The sequence below is a fragment of the Ranitomeya variabilis genome, chromosome 1, assembly GCF_051348905.1.
Source record: "Ranitomeya variabilis isolate aRanVar5 chromosome 1, aRanVar5.hap1, whole genome shotgun sequence".
Taxonomy (NCBI): domain Eukaryota; kingdom Metazoa; phylum Chordata; class Amphibia; order Anura; family Dendrobatidae; genus Ranitomeya; species Ranitomeya variabilis.
This window is the reverse complement of record NC_135232.1, coordinates 134,674,605-134,689,417: the sequence shown is the minus strand read 5'-3', so window position 1 is coordinate 134,689,417 and position 14,813 is coordinate 134,674,605.

Below are 14,813 nucleotides of genomic sequence, written 5' to 3'. Positions count from 1 at the left end.
TCCAATTGTCCTCCGCTGAGCACACCAATGCTGCCTGTGTACCCCTGCCACAAAATGGAAGCTGCATAGAGCCTATTTTGTTATTTTAGGCCTACTAAGTCTGTCTGCAGTCCCTCCTTCCAATTGTCCTCTGCTGAGCACACCAATGCTGCCTGTGTACCCCTGCCACATAATGGAAGCTGCATAGAGCATATTTTGTTATTTTAGGCCTAAGAAGTCTGTCTGCGGTCCCTCCTTCCAATTGTCCTCCGCTGACCACACCAATGCTGCCTATGTACCCCTGCCACATAATGGAAGCTGCATAGAGCCTATTTTGTTATTTTAGGCCTACTAAGTCTGTCTGCGTTCCCTCGTTCCAATTGTCCTCCGCTGAGCACACCAATGCTGCCTGTGTACTCCTGCCACATAATGGAAGCTGCATAGAGCCTTTTTTGTTATTTCAGGCCTACTAAGTCTGTCTGCGGTCCCTCCTTCCAATTGTCCTCCGCCGACCACACCAATGCTGCCTGTGTACCCCTGCCACATTATGGAAGCTGCATAGAGCCTTTTTTGTTATTTTAGGCCTACTAAGTCTGTCTGCGATTCCTCCTTCCAATTGTCCTCCGCTGAGCACACCAATGCTGCCTGTGTACCCCTGCCAGATAATGGAAGCTGCATAGAGCCTATTTTGTTATTTTAGGCCTACTAAGTCTGTCTGCAGTCCCTCCTTCCAATTGTCCTCCGCTGAGCACACCAATGCTGCCCGTGTACCCCTGCCACAAAATGGAAGCTGCATAGAGCCTATTTTGTTATTTTAGGCCTACTAAGTCTGTCTGCGGTCATTCCTTCCAATTGTCCTCCGCTGAGCACACCAATGCTGCCTGTGTACCCCTGCCAGATAATGGAAGCTGCATAGAGCCTATTTTGTTATTTTAGTCCTACTAAGTCTGTCTGCGATCCCTCCTTCCAATTGTCCTCTGCTGAGCACACCAATGCTGCCTGTGTACCCCTGCCACATAATGGAAGCTGCATAGAGCCTATTTTGTTATTTTAGGCCTAAGAAGTCTGTCTGCGGTCCCTCCTTCCAATTGTCCTCCGCTGACCACACCAATGCTGCCTGTGTACCCCTGCCACATAATGGAAGCTGCATAGAGCCTATTTTGTAATTTTAGGCCTACTAAGTCTGTCTGCGGTCCCTCCTTCCAATTGTCCTCCGCTGACCACACCAATGCTGCCTGTGTACCCCTGCCACATAATGGAAGCTGCATAGAGCCTATTTTGTTATTTTAGGCCTACTAAGTCTGCCTGCGATCCCTCCTTCCAATTGTCCTCCGCTGAGCACACCAATGCTGCCTGTGTACCCCTGCCACATAATGGAAGCTGCATAGAGCCTATTTTGTTATTTTAGGCCTACTAAGTCTGTATGCGGTCCCTCCTTCCAATTGTCCTCCGCTGAGCACACCAATGCTGTCTGTGTACCCCTGCCACATAATGGAAGCTGCATAGAGCCTATTTTGTTATATTAGGCCTACCAAGTCTGTCTGCGGTCCCTCCTTCCAATTGTCTTCCGCTGAGCACACCAATGCTGCCTGTGTACCCCTGCCACATAATGGAAGCTGCATAGAGCCTTTTTTGTTATTTTAGGCCTACTAAGTCTCTCTGCGGTCCCTCCTTCCAATTGTCCTCTGCTGAGCACACCAATGCTGCCTGTGTACCCCTGCCACATAATGGAAGCTGCATAGAGCCTATTTTGTTATTTTAGGCGTACTAAGTCTGTCTGCGGTCCCTCCTTCCAATTGTCCTCTGCTGAGCACACCAATGCTGCCTCACATAATGGAAGCTGCATAGAGCCTATTTTTTTATTTTAGGCCTACTAAGTCTGTCTGCGGTCCCTCCTTCCTATTGTCCTCCGCCGACCACACCAGTACTGTCTGTGTACCCATGCCACATTATGGAAGCTGCATAGAGCCTTTTTTGTTATATTAGGCCTACTAATTATGTCTGCGGTCCCTCCTTCCAATTGTCCTCCGCCGACCACACCGATGCTGCCTGTGTACCCCTGCCACATAATGGAAGCTGCATAGAGCCTATTTTGTTATTTTAGGCCTACTAAGTCTGTCTGCGGTCCCTCCTTCCAATTGTCCTCCGCTGACCACACCAATGCTGCCTGCGTACCCCTGCCACATAATGGAATCTGCATAGAGCCTATTTTGTTATTTTAGTCCTACTAAGTCTGTCTGCGATCCCTACTTCCAATTGTCCTCCGGTGAGCACACCAATGCTGTCTGTGTACCCCTTCCACATAATGGAAGCTGCATAGAGCCTATTTTGTTATATTAGGCCTACTAAGTCTGTCTGCGGTCCCTCCTTCCAATTGTCCTCCGCTGAGCACACCAATGCTGCCTGTGTACCCCTGCCACATAATGGAAGCTGCATAGAGCCTATTTTGTTATTTTAGGCCTACTAAGTCTCTCTGCAGTCCCTCCTTCCAATTGTCCTCTGCTGAGCACACCAATGCTGCCTGTGTACCCCTGCCACATAATGGAAGCTGCATAGAGCCTATTTTGTTATTTTAGGCCTACTAAATCTGTCTGCGGTCCCTCCTTCCAATTGTCCTCCGCTGAGCACACCAATGCTGCCTGTGTACCCCAGCCACATAATGGAAGCTGCATAGAGCCTATTTTGTTATTTTAGGCCTAAGAAGTCTGTCTGCGGTCCCTCCTTCCAATTGTCCTCCGCTGACCACACCAATGCTGCCCATGTACCCCTGCCACATAATGGAAGCTGCATAGAGCCTATTTTGTTATTTTAGGCCTACTAAGTCTGTCTGCATTCCCTCGTTCCAATTGTCCTCCGCTGAGCACACCAATGCTGCCTGTGTACCCCTGCCACATAATGGAAGCTGCATAGAGCCTATTTTGTTATTTTAGGCCTACTAAGTCTGTCTGCGGTCCCTCCTTCCAATTGTCCTCCGCTGAGCACACCAATGCTGCCTGTGTACCCCTGCCACATAATGGAAGCTGCATAGAGCCTATTTTGTTATTTTAGGCCTACTAAGTCTATCTGCGGTCCCTCCTTCCAATTGTCCTCCGCTGACCACACCAATGCTGCCTGTGTACCCCTGCCACATAATGGAAGCTGCATAGAGCCTATTTTGTTATTTTAGGCCTACTAAGTCTGTCTGCGGTCCCTCCTTCCAATTGTCCTCCGCCGACCACACCAATGCTGCCTGTGTACCCCTGCCACATTATGGAAGCTGCATAGAGCCTATTTTGTTATTTTAGGCCTACTAAGTCTTTCTGCGGTCCCTCATTCCAATTGTCCTCCGCCGACCACACCAATGCTGCCTGTGTACCCGTGCCACATAATGGAAGCTGCATAGAGCCTATTTTGATATTTTAGGCCTACTAAATCTGTCTGCGGTCCCTCCTTCCAATTGTCCTCCGCTGACCACACCAATGCTGCCTGCGTACCCCTGCCACATAATGGAAGCTGCATAGAGCCTATTTTGTTATTTTAGTCCTACTAAGTCTGTCTGCGATCCCTCCTTCCAATTGTCCTCCGCTGAGCACACCAATGCTGTCTGTGTACCCCTGCCACATAATGGAAGCTGCATAGAGCCTATTTTGTTATATTAGGCCTACTAAGTCTGTCTGCGGTCCCTCCTTCCAATTGTCCTCCGCTGAGCACACCAATGCTGTCTGTGTACCCCTGCCACATAATGGAAGCTGCATACAGCCTATTTTGTTATATTAGGCCTACCAAGTCTGTCTGCGGTCCCTCCTTCCAATTGTCTTCCGCTGAGCACACCAATGCTGCCTGTGTACCCCTGCCACATAATGGAAGCTGCATAGAGCCTATTTTGTTTTTTTAGGCCTACTAAGTCTCTCTGCGGTCCCTCCTTCCAATTGTCCTCTGCTGAGCACACCAACGCTGCCTGTGTACCCCTGCCACATAATGGAAGCTGCATAGAGCCTATTTTGTTATTTTAGGCGTACTAAGTCAGTCTGCGGTCCCTCCTTCCAATTGTCCTCTGCTGAGCACACCAATGCTGCCTCACATAATGGAAGCTGCATAGAGCCTATTTTTTTATTTTAGGCCTACTAAGTCTGTCTGCGGTCCCTCCTTCCAATTGTCCTCCGCCGACCACACCAGTACTGTCTGTGTACCCATGCCACATTATGGAAGCTGCATAGAGCCTTTTTTGTTATATTAGGCCTACTAATTATGTCTGCGGTCCCTCCTTCCAATTGTCCTCCGCCGACCACACCGATGCTGCCTGTGTACCCCTGCCACATAATGGAAGCTGCATAGAGCCTATTTTGTTATTTTAGGCCTACTAAGTCTGTCTGCGGTCCCTCCTTCCAATTGTCCTCCGCTGACCACACCAATGCTGCCTGCGTACCCCTGCCACATAATGGAATCTGCATAGAGCCTATTTTGTTATTTTAGTCCTACTAAGTCTGTCTGCGATCCCTACTTCCAATTGTCCTCCGCTGAGCACACCAATGCTGTCTGTGTACCCCTTCCACATAATGGAAGCTGCATAGAGCCTATTTTGTTATATTAGGCCTACTAAGTCTGTCTGCGGTCCCTCCTTCCAATTGTCCTCCGCTGAGAACACCAATGCTGCCTGTGTACCCCTGCCACATAATGGAAGCTGCATAGAGCCTATTTTGTTATTTTAGGCCTACTAAGTCTCTCTGCAGTCCCTCCTTCCAATTGTCCTCTGCTGAGCACACCAATGCTGCCTGTGTACCCCTGCCACATAATGGAAGCTGCATAGAGCCTATTTTGTTATTTTAGGCCTACTAAATCTGTCTGCGGTCCCTCCTTCCAATTGTCCTCCGCTGAGCACACCAATGCTGCCTGTGTACCCCTGCCACATAATGGAAGCTGCATAGAGCCTATTTTGTTATTTTAGGCCTAAGAAGTCTGTCTGCGGTCCCTCCTTCCAATTGTCCTCCGCTGACCACACCAATGCTGCCCCTGTACCCCTGCCACATAATGGAAGCTGCATAGAGCCTATTTTGTTATTTTAGGCCTACTAAGTCTGTCTGCGTTCCCTCGTTCCAATTGTCCTCCGCTGAGCACACCAATGCTGCCTGTGTACTCCTGCCACATAATGGAAGCTGCATAGAGCCTTTTTTGTTATTTTAGGCCTACTAAGTCTGTCTGCGGTCCGTCCTTCCAATTGTCCTCCGCCGACCACACCAATGCTGCCTGTGTATCCGTGTCACATAATGGAAGCTGCATAGATCCTATTTTGTTATTTTAGGCCTACTAAGCCTGTCTGCGGTCCCTCCTTCCAATTGTCCTCCGCTGACCACACCAATGCTGCCTGTGTACCCCTGCAACATAATGGAAGCTGCATAGAGCATATTTTGTTTTTTTAGGCCTACTAAGTCTGTCTGCGATTCCTCCTTCCAATTGTCCTCCGCTGAGCACACCAATGCTGCCTGTGTACCCCTGCCAGATAATGGAAGCTGCATAGAGCCTATTTTGTTATTTTAGGCCTACTAAGTCTGTCTGCAGTCCCTCCTTCCAATTGTCCTCCGCTGAGCACACCAATGCTGCCTGTGTACACCTGCCACATAATGGAAGCTGCATAGAGCCTATTTTGTTATTTTAGGCCTACTAAGTCTGTCTGCGGTCCCTCCTTCCATTTGTCCTCTGCTGAGCACAACAATGCTGCCTGTGTACCCCTGCCACATAATGGAAGCTGCATAGAGCATATTTTGTTATTTTAGGCCTACTAAGTCTGTCTGCGGTCATTCCTTCCAATTGTCCTCCGCTGAGCACACCAATGTTGTCTGTGTACCCCTGCCACATAATGGAAGCTGCATAGAGCCTATTTTGTTATATTAGGCCTACTAAGTCTGTCTGCGGTCCCTCCTTCCAATTGTCTTCCGCTGAGCACACCAATGCTGCCTGTGTACCCCTGCCACATAATGGAAGCTGCATAGAGCCTATTTTGTTATTTTAGGCCTACTAAGTCTCTCTGCGGTGCCTCCTTCCAATTGTCCTCTGCTGAGCACACCAATGCTGCCTGTGTACCCCTGCCACATAATGGAAGCTGCATAGAGCCTATTTTGTTATTTTAGGCGTACTAAGTCTGTCTGCGGTCCCTCCTTCCAATTGTCCTCTGCTGAGCACACCAATGCTGCCTCACATAATGGAAGCTGCATAGAGCCTATTTTGTTATTTTAGGCCTACTAAGTCTGTCTGCGGTCCCTCCTTCCAATTGTCCTCCGCCGACCACACCAATACTGTCTGTGTACCCATGCCACATTATGGAAGCTGCATAGAGCCTTTTTTGTTATATTAGGCCTACTAAGTATGTCTGCGGTCCCTCCTTCCAATTGTCCTCCGCCGACCACACCAATGCTGCCTGTGTACCCCTGCCACATAATGGAAGCTGCATAGAGCCTATTTTGTTATTTTAGGCCTACTAACTCTGTCTGCGGTCCCTCCTTCCAATTGTCCTCCGCTGACCACACCAATGCTGCCTGAGTACCCCTGCCACATAATGGAATCTGCATAGAGCCTATTTTGTTATTTTAGTCCTACTAAGTCTGTCTGCGATCCCTCCTTCCAATTGTCCTCCGCTGAGCACACCAATGCTGTCTGTGTACCCCTGCCACATAATGGAAGCTGCATAGAGCCTATTTTTTTATATTAGGCCTACTAAGTCTGTCTGCGGTCCCTCCTTCCAATTGTCCTCCGCTGAGCACACCAATGCTGCCTGTGTACCCCTGCCACATAATGGAAGCTGCATAGAGCCTATTTTGTTATTTTAGGCCTACTAAGTCTCTCTGCGGTCCCTCCTTCCAATTGTCCTCTGCTGAGCACACCAATGCTGCCTGTGTACCCCTGCCACATAATGAAAGCTGCATAGAGCCTATTTTGTTATTTTAGGCCTACTAAGTCTGTCTGCGGTCCCTCCTTCCAATTGTCCTCCGCTGAGCACACCAATGCTGCCTGTGTACCCCTGCCACATAATGGAAGCTGCATAGAGCCTATTTTGTTATTTTAGGCCTAAGAAGTCTGTCTGCGGTCCCTCCTTCCAATTGTCCTCCGCTGACCACACCAATGCTGCCTATGTACCCCTGCCACATAATGGAAGCTGCATAGAGCCTATTTTGTTATTTTAGGCCTACTAAGTCTGTCTGCGTTCCCTCGTTCCAATTGTCCTCCGCTGAGCACACCAATGCTGCCTGTGTACTCCTGCCACATAATGGAAGCTGCATAGAGCCTATTTTGTTATTTTAGGCCTACTAAGTCTGTCTGCGGTCCCTCCTTCCAATTGTCCTCCGCCGACCACACCAATGCTGCCTGTGTACCCCTGCCACATTATGGAAGCTGCATAGAGCCTTTTTTGTTATTTTAGGCCTACTAAGTCTGTCTGCGATTCCTCCTTCCAATTGTCCTCCGCTGAGCACACCAATGCTGCCTGTGTACCCCTGCCAGATAATGGAAGCTGCATAGAGCCTATTTTGTTATTTTAGGCCTACTAAGTCTGTCTGCAGTCCCTCCTTCCAATTGTCCTCCGCTGAGCACACCAATGCTGCCTGTGTACCCCTGCCACAAAATGGAAGCTGCATAGAGCCTATTTTGTTATTTTAGGCCTACTAAGTCTGTCTGCAGTCCCTCCTTCCAATTGTCCTCTGCTGAGCACACCAATGCTGCCTGTGTACCCCTGCCACATAATGGAAGCTGCATAGAGCATATTTTGTTATTTTAGGCCTAAGAAGTCTGTCTGCGGTCCCTCCTTCCAATTGTCCTCCGCTGACCACACCAATGCTGCCTATGTACCCCTGCCACATAATGGAAGCTGCATAGAGCCTATTTTGTTATTTTAGGCCTACTAAGTCTGTCTGCGTTCCCTCGTTCCAATTGTCCTCCGCTGAGCACACCAATGCTGCCTGTGTACTCCTGCCACATAATGGAAGCTGCATAGAGCCTTTTTTGTTATTTCAGGCCTACTAAGTCTGTCTGCGGTCCCTCCTTCCAATTGTCCTCCGCCGACCACACCAATGCTGCCTGTGTACCCCTGCCACATTATGGAAGCTGCATAGAGCCTTTTTTGTTATTTTAGGCCTACTAAGTCTGTCTGCGATTCCTCCTTCCAATTGTCCTCCGCTGAGCACACCAATGCTGCCTGTGTACCCCTGCCAGATAATGGAAGCTGCATAGAGCCTATTTTGTTATTTTAGTCCTACTAAGTCTGTCTGCGATCCCTACTTCCAATTGTCCTCCGCTGAGCACACCAATGCTGTCTGTGTACCCCTTCCACATAATGGAAGCTGCATAGAGCCTATTTTGTTATATTAGGCCTACTAAGTCTGTCTGCGGTCCCTCCTTCCAATTGTCCTCCGCTGAGCACACCAATGCTGCCTGTGTACCCCTGCCACATAATGGAAGCTGCATAGAGCCTATTTTGTTATTTTAGGCCTACTAAGTCTCTCTGCAGTCCCTCCTTCCAATTGTCCTCTGCTGAGCACACCAATGCTGCCTGTGTACCCCTGCCACATAATGGAAGCTGCATAGAGCCTATTTTGTTATTTTAGGCCTACTAAATCTGTCTGCGGTCCCTCCTTCCAATTGTCCTCCGCTGAGCACACCAATGCTGCCTGTGTACCCCTGCCACATAATGGAAGCTGCATAGAGCCTATTTTGTTATTTTAGGCCTAAGAAGTCTGTCTGCGGTCCCTCCTTCCAATTGTCCTCCGCTGACCACACCAATGCTGCCCCTGTACCCCTGCCACATAATGGAAGCTGCATAGAGCCTATTTTGTTATTTTAGGCCTACTAAGTCTGTCTGCGTTCCCTCGTTCCAATTGTCCTCCGCTGAGCACACCAATGCTGCCTGTGTACTCCTGCCACATAATGGAAGCTGCATAGAGCCTTTTTTGTTATTTTAGGCCTACTAAGTCTGTCTGCGGTCCGTCCTTCCAATTGTCCTCCGCCGACCACACCAATGCTGCCTGTGTATCCGTGTCACATAATGGAAGCTGCATAGATCCTATTTTGTTATTTTAGGCCTACTAAGCCTGTCTGCGGTCCCTCCTTCCAATTGTCCTCCGCTGACCACACCAATGCTGCCTGTGTACCCCTGCAACATAATGGAAGCTGCATAGAGCATATTTTGTTTTTTTAGGCCTACTAAGTCTGTCTGCGATTCCTCCTTCCAATTGTCCTCCGCTGAGCACACCAATGCTGCCTGTGTACCCCTGCCAGATAATGGAAGCTGCATAGAGCCTATTTTGTTATTTTAGGCCTACTAAGTCTGTCTGCAGTCCCTCCTTCCAATTGTCCTCCGCTGAGCACACCAATGCTGCCTGTGTACACCTGCCACATAATGGAAGCTGCATAGAGCCTATTTTGTTATTTTAGGCCTACTAAGTCTGTCTGCGGTCCCTCCTTCCATTTGTCCTCTGCTGAGCACAACAATGCTGCCTGTGTACCCCTGCCACATAATGGAAGCTGCATAGAGCATATTTTGTTATTTTAGGCCTACTAAGTCTGTCTGCGGTCATTCCTTCCAATTGTCCTCCGCTGAGCACACCAATGTTGTCTGTGTACCCCTGCCACATAATGGAAGCTGCATAGAGCCTATTTTGTTATATTAGGCCTACTAAGTCTGTCTGCGGTCCCTCCTTCCAATTGTCTTCCGCTGAGCACACCAATGCTGCCTGTGTACCCCTGCCACATAATGGAAGCTGCATAGAGCCTATTTTGTTATTTTAGGCCTACTAAGTCTCTCTGCGGTGCCTCCTTCCAATTGTCCTCTGCTGAGCACACCAATGCTGCCTGTGTACCCCTGCCACATAATGGAAGCTGCATAGAGCCTATTTTGTTATTTTAGGCGTACTAAGTCTGTCTGCGGTCCCTCCTTCCAATTGTCCTCTGCTGAGCACACCAATGCTGCCTCACATAATGGAAGCTGCATAGAGCCTATTTTGTTATTTTAGGCCTACTAAGTCTGTCTGCGGTCCCTCCTTCCAATTGTCCTCCGCCGACCACACCAATACTGTCTGTGTACCCATGCCACATTATGGAAGCTGCATAGAGCCTTTTTTGTTATATTAGGCCTACTAAGTATGTCTGCGGTCCCTCCTTCCAATTGTCCTCCGCCGACCACACCAATGCTGCCTGTGTACCCCTGCCACATAATGGAAGCTGCATAGAGCCTATTTTGTTATTTTAGGCCTACTAAGTCTGTCTGCGGTCCCTCCTTCCAATTGTCCTCCGCTGACCACACCAATGCTGCCTGCGTACCCCTGCCACATAATGGAATCTGCATAGAGCCTATTTTGTTATTTTAGTCCTACTAAGTCTGTCTGCGATCCCTCCTTCCAATTGTCCTCCGCTGAGCACACCAATGCTGTCTGTGTACCCCTGCCACATAATGGAAGCTGCATAGAGCCTATTTTTTTATATTAGGCCTACTAAGTCTGTCTGCGGTCCCTCCTTCCAATTGTCCTCCGCTGAGCACACCAATGCTGCCTGTGTACCCCTGCCACATAATGGAAGCTGCATAGAGCCTATTTTGTTATTTTAGGCCTACTAAGTCTCTCTGCGGTCCCTCCTTCCAATTGTCCTCTGCTGAGCACACCAATGCTGCCTGTGTACCCCTGCCACATAATGAAAGCTGCATAGAGCCTATATTGTTATTTTAGGCCTACTAAGTCTGTCTGCGGTCCCTCCTTCCAATTGTCCTCCGCTGAGCACACCAATGCTGCCTGTGTACCCCTGCCACATAATGGAAGCTGCATAGAGCCTATTTTGTTATTTTAGGCCTAAGAAGTCTGTCTGCGGTCCCTCCTTCCAATTGTCCTCCGCTGACCACACCAATGCTGCCTATGTACCCCTGCCACATAATGGAAGCTGCATAGAGCCTATTTTGTTATTTTAGGCCTACTAAGTCTGTCTGCGTTCCCTCGTTCCAATTGTCCTCCGCTGAGCACACCAATGCTGCCTGTGTACTCCTGCCACATAATGGAAGCTGCATAGAGCCTATTTTGTTATTTTAGGCCTACTAAGTCTGTCTGCGGTCCCTCCTTCCAATTGTCCTCCGCCGACCACACCAATGCTGCCTGTGTACCCCTGCCACATTATGGAAGCTGCATAGAGCCTTTTTTGTTATTTTAGGCCTACTAAGTCTGTCTGCGATTCCTCCTTCCAATTGTCCTCCGCTGAGCACACCAATGCTGCCTGTGTACCCCTGCCAGATAATGGAAGCTGCATAGAGCCTATTTTGTTATTTTAGGCCTACTAAGTCTGTCTGCAGTCCCTCCTTCCAATTGTCCTCCGCTGAGCACACCAATGCTGCCTGTGTACCCCTGCCACAAAATGGAAGCTGCATAGAGCCTATTTTGTTATTTTAGGCCTACTAAGTCTGTCTGCAGTCCCTCCTTCCAATTGTCCTCTGCTGAGCACACCAATGCTGCCTGTGTACCCCTGCCACATAATGGAAGCTGCATAGAGCATATTTTGTTATTTTAGGCCTAAGAAGTCTGTCTGCGGTCCCTCCTTCCAATTGTCCTCCGCTGACCACACCAATGCTGCCTATGTACCCCTGCCACATAATGGAAGCTGCATAGAGCCTATTTTGTTATTTTAGGCCTACTAAGTCTGTCTGCGTTCCCTCGTTCCAATTGTCCTCCGCTGAGCACACCAATGCTGCCTGTGTACTCCTGCCACATAATGGAAGCTGCATAGAGCCTTTTTTGTTATTTCAGGCCTACTAAGTCTGTCTGCGGTCCCTCCTTCCAATTGTCCTCCGCCGACCACACCAATGCTGCCTGTGTACCCCTGCCACATTATGGAAGCTGCATAGAGCCTTTTTTGTTATTTTAGGCCTACTAAGTCTGTCTGCGATTCCTCCTTCCAATTGTCCTCCGCTGAGCACACCAATGCTGCCTGTGTACCCCTGCCAGATAATGGAAGCTGCATAGAGCCTATTTTGTTATTTTAGGCCTACTAAGTCTGTCTGCAGTCCCTCCTTCCAATTGTCCTCCGCTGAGCACACCAATGCTGCCCGTGTACCCCTGCCACAAAATGGAAGCTGCATAGAGCCTATTTTGTTATTTTAGGCCTACTAAGTCTGTCTGCGGTCATTCCTTCCAATTGTCCTCCGCTGAGCACACCAATGCTGCCTGTGTACCCCTGCCAGATAATGGAAGCTGCATAGAGCCTATTTTGTTATTTTAGTCCTACTAAGTCTGTCTGCGATCCCTCCTTCCAATTGTCCTCTGCTGAGCACACCAATGCTGCCTGTGTACCCCTGCCACATAATGGAAGCTGCATAGAGCCTATTTTGTTATTTTAGGCCTAAGAAGTCTGTCTGCGGTCCCTCCTTCCAATTGTCCTCCGCTGACCACACCAATGCTGCCTGTGTACCCCTGCCACATAATGGAAGCTGCATAGAGCCTATTTTGTAATTTTAGGCCTACTAAGTCTGTCTGCGGTCCCTCCTTCCAATTGTCCTCCGCTGACCACACCAATGCTGCCTGTGTACCCCTGCCACATAATGGAAGCTGCATAGAGCCTATTTTGTTATTTTAGGCCTACTAAGTCTGCCTGCGATCCCTCCTTCCAATTGTCCTCCGCTGAGCACACCAATGCTGCCTGTGTACCCCTGCCACATAATGGAAGCTGCATAGAGCCTATTTTGTTATTTTAGGCCTACTAAGTCTGTATGCGGTCCCTCCTTCCAATTGTCCTCCGCTGAGTACACCAATGCTGTCTGTGTACCCCTGCCACATAATGGAAGCTGCATAGAGCCTATTTTGTTATATTAGGCCTACCAAGTCTGTCTGCGGTCCCTCCTTCCAATTGTCTTCCGCTGAGCACACCAATGCTGCCTGTGTACCCCTGCCACATAATGGAAGCTGCATAGAGCCTATTTTGTTATTTTAGGCCTACTAAGTCTCTCTGCGGTCCCTCCTTCCAATTGTCCTCTGCTGAGCACACCAATGCTGCCTGTGTACCCCTGCCACATAATGGAAGCTGCATAGAGCCTATTTTGTTATTTTAGGCGTACTAAGTCTGTCTGCGGTCCCTCCTTCCAATTGTCCTCTGCTGAGCACACCAATGCTGCCTCACATAATGGAAGCTGCATAGAGCCTATTTTTTTATTTTAGGCCTACTAAGTCTGTCTGCGGTCCCTCCTTCCTATTGTCCTCCGCCGACCACACCAGTACTGTCTGTGTACCCATGCCACATTATGGAAGCTGCATAGAGCCTTTTTTGTTATATTAGGCCTACTAATTATGTCTGCGGTCCCTCCTTCCAATTGTCCTCCGCCGACCACACCGATGCTGCCTGTGTACCCCTGCCACATAATGGAAGCTGCATAGAGCCTATTTTGTTATTTTAGGCCTACTAAGTCTGTCTGCGGTCCCTCCTTCCAATTGTCCTCCGCTGACCACACCAATGCTGCCTGCGTACCCCTGCCACATAATGGAATCTGCATAGAGCCTATTTTGTTATTTTAGTCCTACTAAGTCTGTCTGCGATCCCTACTTCCAATTGTCCTCCGCTGAGCACACCAATGCTGTCTGTGTACCCCTTCCACATAATGGAAGCTGCATAGAGCCTATTTTGTTATATTAGGCCTACTAAGTCTGTCTGCGGTCCCTCCTTCCAATTGTCCTCCGCTGAGCACACCAATGCTGCCTGTGTACCCCTGCCACATAATGGAAGCTGCATAGAGCCTATTTTGTTATTTTAGGCCTACTAAGTCTCTCTGCAGTCCCTCCTTCCAATTGTCCTCTGCTGAGCACACCAATGCTGCCTGTGTACCCCTGCCACATAATGGAAGCTGCATAGAGCCTATTTTGTTATTTTAGGCCTACTAAATCTGTCTGCGGTCCCTCCTTCCAATTGTCCTCCGCTGAGCACACCAATGCTGCCTGTGTACCCCAGCCACATAATGGAAGCTGCATAGAGCCTATTTTGTTATTTTAGGCCTAAGAAGTCTGTCTGCGGTCCCTCCTTCCAATTGTCCTCCGCTGACCACACCAATGCTGCCCATGTACCCCTGCCACATAATGGAAGCTGCATAGAGCCTATTTTGTTATTTTAGGCCTACTAAGTCTGTCTGCGTTCCCTCGTTCCAATTGTCCTCCGCTGAGCACACCAATGCTGCCTGTGTACTCCTGCCACATAATGGAAGCTGCATAGAGCCTTTTTTGTTATTTTAGGCCTACTAAGTCTGTCTGCGGTCCGTCCTTCCAATTGTCCTCTGCTGAGCACACCAATGCTGCCTGTGTACCCCTGCCACATAATGGAAGCTGCATAGAGCCTATTTTGTTATTTTAGGCCTACTAAGTCTGTCTGCGGTCCCTCCTTCCAATTGTCCTCCGCCGACCACACCAATGCTGCCTGTGTACCCCTGCCACATTATGGAAGCTGCATAGAGCCTTTTTTGTTATTTTAGGCCTACTAAGTCTGTCTGCGATTCCTCCTTCCAATTGTCCTCCGCTGAGCACACCAATGCTGCCTGTGTACCCCTGCCAGATAATGGAAGCTGCATAGAGCCTATTTTGTTATTTTAGGCCTACTAAGTCTGTCTGCAGTCCCTCCTTCCAATTGTCCTCCGCTGAGCACACCAATGCTGCCTGTGTACCCCTGCCACAAAATGGAAGCTGCATAGAGCCTATTTTGTTATTTTAGGCCTACTAAGTCTGTCTGCGGTCCCTCCTTCCAATTGTCCTCTGCTGAGCACACCAATGCTGCCTGTGTACCCCTGCCACATAATGGAAGCTGCATAGAGCCTATTTTGTTATTTTAGGCCTAAGAAGTCTGTCTGCGGTCCCTCCTTCCAA